Source organism: Microcaecilia unicolor, chromosome 6, assembly GCF_901765095.1.
Source record: "Microcaecilia unicolor chromosome 6, aMicUni1.1, whole genome shotgun sequence".
NCBI classification, from domain to species: Eukaryota; Metazoa; Chordata; class Amphibia; order Gymnophiona; family Siphonopidae; genus Microcaecilia; species Microcaecilia unicolor.
In genome coordinates this window covers 228,772,194-228,782,234 of record NC_044036.1, presented here as the reverse complement: position 1 = coordinate 228,782,234, position 10,041 = coordinate 228,772,194, and the positions used below count along the sequence as shown (strand labels likewise).

The window sequence follows — 10,041 nt, the reverse complement described above, 5'->3', positions numbered from 1 at the left end:
CCTCTTTCTCCTCTTAGGAATGGTGTATATCAGTCCCCCCTGATTGTGGACTACAGCCTATAAATATTATTGTAGAAGAGGGATTTTTTTCCCTGAATATTTGTTTCCTTGTAAATTATGACAGATTGCTTGACAAAGCTTGCTTTGGAGTTATGTAAAATGTTTAATAAATAAATAAATAAAAGAAAAGCAGACCCATTAACCGCTGTTATCACATCCTCCGGCAAAGAGTTCCAGAGCGTAACTATTCGTTGAGTGAAAAAATATTTCCTCCTGATCATTTTAAAATAATTTCCATGTAACTTCCTCAAAGTCCCCTAGTCTTTGTACTTTTGGAATGAAAAAAAAATAGATTTACTTCTACTCGTTCTACACCACTCAGGATTTTGTAGACCTCAGTCATATTGTCCCTCATCCGTCTCTTTTCCAAGCTGAAGAGCCCTAACCCCTTTAGCCTGTTCTCATACGAGAGAAGTTCCATCCCCTTTATCATTTTGGTCGCTCTTCTTTGAACCTTTTTTATTTTTTTTTTATTTTTTTTTATTTTTAATGCATTTAAATTTTTACAAGTCATGTACAAACTTGAACCAGCAATACGGAACTTAAAATTGTAAACACAATTATATTTTTATAAGAAAAACATTTTTCCCCCCTCTTTAGACCACTATAGGGAAGGCCACATGAAAGAAAATACATGGAGAAATGCTAAGGAAAACTTTAAGAATAATATAACTTAGCACCCATCTATCCAAACTGAATATACCCGATTAATTGGTTCTAGCCAGCAGCCAATTTCTTCATTTTTATAAATTCACTAAGATGTTCAGGCTGAAAAAAAAAATATTTTATCCCCAAAAATTTAATCACACATTTACAAGGATAGTTGAGATAAAATGATGCTCCCAGAGCCAAAGTTTCAGCCCTAAGAGTTAGAAAAGCTCTCCTTCTTTCCTGGGTTGATCTAGTTACATCTGGGAACATCCAAATCTTTTTACCCAGGAAGAGTATCTTTGAGTTTCTAAAGTATAGGCGTTTAATTGCCTCCAGGTCTTGCTCAAATACAAACGTCACCATCAAAGTCAACCTTTCAGATTCTTCGGATATAGAGGCCTCTAAGAAATCAGTCAAATTCAGAGTATCTTTATTTACTCTTGGTAAGTCTGGAACCTCCGGAAGGTGTTGTAAATCTTTCTTTGGTAGAATATAGTAAATTTTACTTATTGGCGGAAACGTTTCTGGGGAATAATGTAAGATCTCCATTAAATATTTCTTAAATGCGTCCAGAGGACTGACTCCCATAGATTTTGGAAAGTTCAAAAAACATAGAGTTAATCTACGCTGAAAATTTTCAATTTGTTCTATTTTCCGGTGAATAAAGGTTCTATCTTTGACTGTGGTTATGTTGAACTCCTGGAGAGTTTTCAATTCTGATTTTAAATCTTTAACCTGCGAACCAAATTCTTGTTTTATATTTTCCATATTTATAGAAAGTGAATCCACTTTACTTACAAGAGATGAAACTTCTTTTGTTGAATTGACCACTGACATGTCCAAACGCTGGAGAGTTTCCCAGATTCTCTCCAGCGTCACCGTCCCAGATCTGGTGATTGAAGCACTTGGCTGAGGAAGGGGAACATTCTCTCCCTTCCCTCCGTCAGTCTTCGCCACCTCCACTCCTCGCTCCGAGGGCCCCTGCAAAACCACTTCCGGTCCCGGGAACCCTCTCTAAGGGTAGCGTCCTTCGGGCTGGGGCGGTGGTTCGAGTTCCGGAGGAGATAAGGTAACATCAAGTCCAAGGCTCCGTTGGTCTCCTCCCAATGGAGCTGCTGGACTGCCTCCGGATATCGGGGTAGATGTAGTCGTGGTGTATCGCTCCATTGTTTGTTGCCTAACGGGTGGTCTGGGCATCGAGGACTCGCCCCTGACCGATCCTTTGCGGTTTGTATGCGGCATCGCTTAAAAGAAGAAAAAAATTTGGCAAACTAAACTCTGGAGTTCTCAACCCACAAACTTGCGTGCCGCCATCTTGTCACGTGACCTGCCCTTTGAACCTTTTTTAATTCAGCTATATCTTTTTTGAGATATGGTAACCTGAACTGAACGCAATACTCAAGGTGTGGACGTACCATAGAGCGATACAAAGGCATTATAGTATTTTTGATCTTATTCAACCCCTGGTCTTAAATAATGCTGGTACATGTGACTTTATTGAGGAATATTGTTAATTGGGTTATCTGTATAGGAATAGCAAGCTCAGGGGTGGGTGGAGGGGGGATTATAAGTATGCCTCAAAATAATAATAATTCCTAGCATCCTGTTTGCTTTCAGCGTATTATCTACAAAGACACTCAGATCTTTTTCTTGAGTGCTAACTCCCAAGGTGGACCCTAGCATTAGGTAACTGTCATGTTTTCAAGGCAGGAACTGGGTTCATGAGCCCTTGGGCCACTGCCGAGGAGCGGCAGCGACAGGCAAAACCACCCCACACAGGGATAAGACAGAACTCTGACAGGGACAGCTAGTCTTCACCTGCTCTTGACCACCGTTCCTCAGGAGTTGAGCCCCTGGGTGCAGGTGTTTGGCAGGACTTACCGGACAGGGCAGGAACTGGGGACAGGCCAACAGGGTCAGGAACTGAAAGCTGCAGAGCAGCCATTAAAACAGGGAACAAATACTGACAGACAAGAGACAAGACGGAAAGCTGCAGAGCAGCCACTAAAACAGGGAACAAATACTGACAGACAAGAGACAAGACTGAAAGCTGCCAGGCAGCCACTAAACAAGAAACACAGACAACCAAGAACTAGACAAACAAACAAGAAACAAGACCGGGAACAAGCAATATAGTACAAGATAAACTACACAAAGTCTATACTAGAAACAGGCAAAAATCTCAGACAATAATCAGGACTAGGCAGAAGTGCACAGCTCACACCAGCATACCAGGGACCTTAGGCGATACAAAGGCAGAAGTTTCCAACTGGCTAATAAAACCAGCAGCAGCTGAGACTTACTGCAGCAATCACAAGGCAGCTACAGGTGCTGTGCAGGCACAAACAAGAAAGACATCTGGCAGCCTGGAAGATCCGGACCGGACTGAGCTGAAGCCTGGAACAGGTAGGGACAGCAAGACAGTCTATGGCGGCCACCGGTTCTGGCCACCAGAGGGCGAGGGGAGCACAACCCAAGAAGCAGGCAGAAAGCATACTGAAGCATAGAGAGGCTCAACACATACAGGTGCAGTGTAGTGGAGCAATCAGAGCCATGCTGGAAGCAGCCAGCACACAGAGACAGAGCTAACTTAGAAAGACCAGACAGAAGCCAGCTTAGAAGCTGACCGCCAGAGATAAGGTAAGCCTGAGAGGGGTCACCACCACAGACGTGACAGTAACTATGATTCATATTATTCTTTTCAATGTGCATCTCATAGCAGATTAAATTTAATGTGGAAAAATGCAGTTTGGATGCCCAGTCTTCCAATTTCCTAAGGTCTTCCTGCAATATTTCACAGTTCGCACGTGTTTTAACAACCTTAAATAGTTTGTATCATATGCAAATTTTGATCACCTCACTCATCGTTTCGATTTCCATATTATTTATAAATATGTTAAATAGCATCAGTCCCACTACAGATCCCTGCGTCACTCCACAGTTCACCCTCCTCCATTGAGAGAAATGACCATTTAACCCTACGTTACATGTTTCATTGCGACAGCGAACACTTGAATTAAGAGGTTTTCTTTATTACAGCTCGTTCTAGTACGTTAGCTGCATACGTTCAGAAGATCTTTGCATCACTCCAGATACCATTCCAGCAACTATCCGTCCGAAAGATGTTTGCATCACTCCAGATACCATTCCAGCAACTATCTGGCCAAAACACGACTCGTGTTGTTCAGATTTTATTAATAAAACTTTTGCTGTGAACTTTCTTTGAGTGCAATAGAAGTTATTCGACATCATCTGTCTCGTCCCCTTCGTAACTTTTTTCTTTGGCTTGTCCAGTGCGGAGGTTTGTTTTCTTTTGTGTTTGTCCGCTTCCCTTTGCTGAACCCATGCTGACTCTCTCCCATTAAACCATATTTGTGTACGTGTTCTATCATTTTATTCTTTATAATAGTTTCCATTATTTTGCACAACACCAACGTCAGGCTTGCTGGTCTATAATTTCACATATCACCCCTAGAACCCTTTTTAAAAATCGGCGTCCCATTGCCCACCCTCCAATCATCAGGTACTATGGACAATTTTAATGACAGCTTACATATTACTAACAGCAGATCAGCAATTTCATGCTTGAGTTCTTTAAGTACCCTTGGATGTATGCCATCCGATCCAGGTGATTTGCTACTTTTTAATTTGTCAATTTGGCCCAGTACATCTACATCTACAAATTTCTTTCCGTTCCTCCACATCATCATCTAACTGTCCCACGGATTCCCTTGCAGGCTTTCTGCTTCTGATGTACCTGAAAAAGTAGTTACTGTGAGTTTTAGCCTCTGTGGCAAGTTTCTCTTCATATTCTTTTTTAGCCTTCTTTATTAATGCTTTGCATCTAACTTAGCAGTGCTTATGTTGCTTCTTATTTTCTTCATTTCGGTCCTTTTTCCATTCTTTGAAGGATAATCTTTTGGCTGTAATGGTCTCTTTTACTTCACCTTTTAACCATGCTGGCTGATGTTTTCTCCTCTTTCCACCTTTGCAAATATGTGGAATGCATCTGGACTGGGCTTTCAAGATGGTATTTCTGAATAACGTCCATGCCTTATTTAGTGTCCTAACCTATGCAGCCAATCCTTTTAGTTTTTTTTTAATCATTTTCCTCATTTTATTATAGTCGCACTTTTGAAAATTAAATGCAGCTACAGTAGATTTCCTTTGCGGGTTCATCCCAGATAGTAGCTCAAACTTGATCATGTTATGATCACTGTTTCACAGGGGACCTGACAACACCACCTCTTGCACTATGCCCTGCATGCCACCAAGTCATAAAAAAGACTCCACTTTCACATTATCAATGTCTGTAAATGACAAAATACCTTCCACAGATACTGCACATCTCAGATCCCAACAGGGGTTTCCTGTTTCACCTGTACAGGCAGCTTTTGTATTGTGCCGCCAGCTGAGAAGCTTTTTCTTTTTTTGATAGTTGCTCTAGAAGCTTTTTGTTAATTCTTGGATGGTCTGAATTATTAACCTTCTTTCCCCTGAAGCAGCCTGTAGAGATGAAACAGGCAACCCCTGTTGGTATTTATGATGTGCAGTTCAGAAGAGATGCCGGATGGAGCATATTGAGAAAATAAAGAGACTGCAAAATCCAAGATAAGTACAGTAAATGAGTGTGGGCAACATTATAAGTACATAAGTACATAAGTAGTGCCATACTGGGAAAGACCAAAGGTCCATCTAGCCCAGCATCCTGTCACCGACAGTGGCCAATCCAGGTCAAGGGCACCTGGCACGCTCCCCAAACGTAAAAACATTCCAGACAAGTTGTACCTAAAAATGAGGAATTTTTCCAGTCCATTTAATAGCGGTCTATGGACTTGTCCTTTAGGAATCTATCTAACCCCTTTTTAAACTCCGTCAAGCTAACCGCCCGTACCACGTTCTCCGGCAATGAATTCCAGAGTCTAATTACACGTTGGGTGAAGAAAAATTTTCTCCGATTCGTTTTAAATTTACCACACTGTAGCTTCAACTCATGCCCTCTAGTCCTAGTATTTTTGGATAGCGTGAACAGTCGCTTCACATCCACCCGATCCATTCCACTCATTATTTTATACACTTCTATCATATCTCCCCTCAGCCGTCTCTTCTCCAAGCTGAAAAGCCCTAGCCTTCTCAGCCTCTCTTCATAGGAAAGTCGTCCCATCCCCACTATCATTTTCGTCGCCCTTCGCTGTACCTTTTCCAATTCTACTATATCTTTTTTGAGATACGGAGACCAGTACTGAACACAATACTCCAGGTGCGGTCGCACCATGGAGCGATACAACGGCATTATAACATCCGCACACCTGGACTCCATACCCTTCTTAATAACACCCAACATTCTATTCGCTTTCCTAGCCGCAGCAGCACACTGAGCAGAAGGTTTCAGCGTATCATCGACGACGACACCCAGATCCCTTTCTTGATCCGTAACTCCTAACGCGGAACCTTGCAAGACGTAGCTATAATTCGGGTTCCTCTTACCCACATGCATCACTTTGCACTTGTCAACATTGAACTTCATCTGCCACTTGCACGCCCATTCTCCCAGTCTCGCAAGGTCCTCCTGTAATCGTTCACATTCCTCCTGCGACTTGACGACCCTGAATAATTTTGTGTCATCGGCGAATTTAATTACCTCACTAGTTATTCCCATCTCTAGGTCATTTATAAATACATTAAAAAGCAACGGACCCAGCACAGACCCCTGCGGGACCCCACTAACTACCCTCCTCCACTGAGAATACTGGCCACGCAATCCTACTCTCTGCTTCCTATCTTTCAACCAGTTCTTAATCCATAATAATACCCTACCTCCGATTCCATGACTCTGCAATTTCTTCAGGAGTCTTTCGTGCGGCACTTTGTCAAACGCCTTCTGAAAATCCAGATATACAATATCAACCGGCTCCCCATTGTCCACATGTTTGCTTACCCCCTCAAAAAAATGCATTAGATTGGTGAGGCAAGACTTCCCTTCACTAAATCCGTGCTGACTTTGTCTCATCAGTCCATGTTTTTGTATATGCTCTGCAATTTTATTCTTAATAATAGCCTCCACCATCTTGCCCGGCACCGACGTCAGACTCACCGGTCTATAATTTCCCGGATCTCCTCTGGAACCCTTCTTAAAAATCGGAGTAACATTGGCTACCCTCCAGTCTTCCGGTATTACACTCGATTTTAGGGACAGATTGCATATTTCTAACAGTAGCTCCGCAAGTTCATTTTTTAGTTCTATTAATACTCTGGGATGAATACCATCAGGTCCCGGTGATTTACTACTCTTCAGCTTGCTGAACTGACCCATTACATCCTCCAAGGTTACAGAGAATTTGTTTAGTTTCTCCGATTCCCCCGCTTCAAATATTCTTTCCGGCACCGGTGTCCCCCCCAAATCCTCCTCGGTGAAGACCGAAGCAAAGAATTCGTTTAATTTCTCCGCTACGGCTTTGTCCTCCTTGATCGCCCCTTTAACACCATTTTCGTCCAGCGGCCCCAACCGACTCTTTGGCCGGTTTCCTGCTTTTAATGTATCTAAAAAAGTTTTTACTATGTATTTTTGCTTCCAACGCTAATTTCTTCTCAAAGTCCTTTTTTGCCCTCCTTATCTCCGCTTTGCATTTGGCTTGGCATTCCTTATGATCTATCCTGTTACTTTCAGTTGGTTCTCTTCTCCACTTTCTGAAGGATTGTTTTTTGGCTCTAATGATTTCCTTATCTTACTGTTTAGCCACGCCGGCTGACGTTTAGTCTTTTTTCCCTTTTTTCTAATACGTGGAATATATTTGTCCTGAACCTCCAGGATGGCGTTTTTAAACAGCATCCACGCCTGATGCAAGTTTTTTACTCTGCGAGCTGCTCCTTTCAGTCTTTTTTTCACCATTTTTCTCATTTTGTCGTAATCACCTTTTCTATAGTTAAACGCTAGCGTACTTGATTTCCTAGTTTCACTTCCTTCAATGCCAATATCAAAACCGATCATATTATGATCACTGTTATCAAGCGGCCCTCGTATCGTTACCCCCTGCACTAGATCATGAGCACCACTAAGGACTAAGTCTAGTATTTTTCCTTCTCTTGTCGGCTCCTGAACTAGCTGTTCCATGAAGCTGTCCTTGATTTCATCAAGAAATCTTATGTCCCTTGCGTGTACAGATGTTACATTACCCCAAGTCTATATGCGGGTAATTGAAATCCCCCATTATTATTGTGTTGCCCAGTTTGTTTGCGTCCCTGATTTCCTTTAACATTTCCGCATCCGTCTGTTCGTCCTGGCCAGGCGGACGGTAGTACACTCCTATCACTATCCTTTTCCCCTTTGCACATGGAATTTCAATCCACAGTGATTCCAAGGAGTGTTTTGCTTCCTGCAGAATTTTCAATCTATTTGATTCAAGGCTCTCGTTAATATACAATGCTACCCCTCCACCAATCCGATTCACCCTATCACTACGATATAATTTGTACCCCGGTATGACAGTGTCCCACTGGTTATCCTCCTTCCACCAGGTCTCAGAGATGCCTATTATATCTAATTTTTCATTTAGTGCAATATATTCTAACTCCCCCATCTTATTTCTTAGGCTCCTGGCATTCGCATATAGACATTTCAAACTATGTTTGTTGTTCCTAAGTACATCATGCTTAGTACTTGACAGTATTAATTGGCAATCTTTTGTCTGATTTTTATTGTTATTTAAAGATACCCGATCTACTACAATCTCTTTTGCAACCTCACTATCAGGATACTCTATCTTCCCTGTTATGGTGATATCTTTGAAAGATACCTTATCCCGAACCATGCTCTTTTGAGCGGACTGTCGGCCTTCCCCCCATTTCTAGTTTAAAAGCTGCTCTATCTCCTTCTTAAACGCCGATGCCAGCAGCCTGGTCCCACTCTGGTTAAGATGGAGCCCATCCTTTCGGAATAGGCTCCCCCTTCCCCAGAATGTTGCCCAGTTCCTAACAAATCTAAAGCCCTCCTCCCTGCACCATCGTCTCATCCACGCATTGAGACTCTGGAGCTCTGCCTGTCTCTTGGGCCCTGCGCGTGGCACAGGTAGCATTTCAGAAAATGCTACCCTGGAGGATCTGGATTTCAGCTTTCTACCTAAGAGCCTAAATTTTGCTTCCAGAACCTCTCTCCCACATTTTCCTATGTCATTGGTACCCACATGTACCAAGACAGCGGACTCCTCCCCAGCACTATCTAGAATCCTATCTAGGTGACACGTGAGGTCCGCCACCTTCGCACCAGGCAGGCAAGTCACCAGGCGATCCTCACGTCCACCAGCCACCCAGCTATCTATATGCCTAATGATCAAATCACCAAGTACAACAGCTGTCCTAACCTTTCCCTCCCGGGCAACATTTGGAGATATATCCTCGGTGCGAAAGGATAATACATCCCCTGGTGGGCAGGTCCTGGCTACAGGAGTACTTCCTACTTCACCAGGGTGATGCTCTCCTTCTAGGAGACCTCCCTCCTCCAAGGTAGCACAGGGGCTACCTGACTGGAGGTGGGACTTCTCTACAACATCCCTGTAGGTCTCCTCTATGTACCTCTCTGTCTCCCTCAGCTCCATCAAGTCTGCTACTCTAGCCTCAAGGGAACGGACACGTTCTCTGAGAGCTAGGAGCTCTTTGCATCGGGCACACACATATGACACCTCACCAATTGGGAGATAATCATACATGTGACACTCAATGCAAAAGACTGGATAGCACCCCTCTCGCTGCTGGACTGCTGACTCCATCTTAGTGTTTTTTGAGTTTTTCCGTAATTTAAAACTTGCTAAAGTATTAAGGATATCAGCCTATCACTAACTTACAGTTCCTCCTTTAAACCCCAATCTTCAAATTCCGAAAGCACAAGCAAAATTTGTTCACTTACCAGAGAAATATCCTCTTCTCCCAGAACTTATTAGAAGGAAAGCAGAACGCTGCAAGTCCTCCACAGCACCTGGTAGGAGCACTGTGCACCTTGAGCAGAGGCCCCGAGTGGATCAGAACGGACCTGGGAGTCACTCTGGCGAAGGCTCCGAGGATATGCAGATGAGCTGCAAGTCCTCCACGGCACCTGAGAAGGCAACCGGTGGGAGAGCTGGGCACCTCTCAACCAAGAAAAAGCTTACCAGGGGTTAGGCCGAAGCCAGCATTCCTCCCCCTGAGGGTCACCTGATCCTGGCTAAGAAGTACCTGGTAGCTCTGTTCAGCTCATTCTGTATCTGTGGAAGGTATTTTGTCATTTATAGTCATTGATAATATGAAAGTGGAGTATTTTTATGACTTATGATAGAAAAGAGCCTCCTATGATTCTGAAGG

At 43.2% G+C, this 10,041-nt stretch overlaps 1 protein-coding gene across 2 annotated transcripts in view; it reads left to right on the top strand.

The window, feature by feature from the left end:
* LRSAM1 (leucine rich repeat and sterile alpha motif containing 1) overlaps positions 1 to 10,041 on the top strand; it is a 1,377,704-nt gene that overhangs the window by 522,274 nt on the left and 845,389 nt on the right. The gene's annotated exons all lie outside the window — the stretch shown is intronic.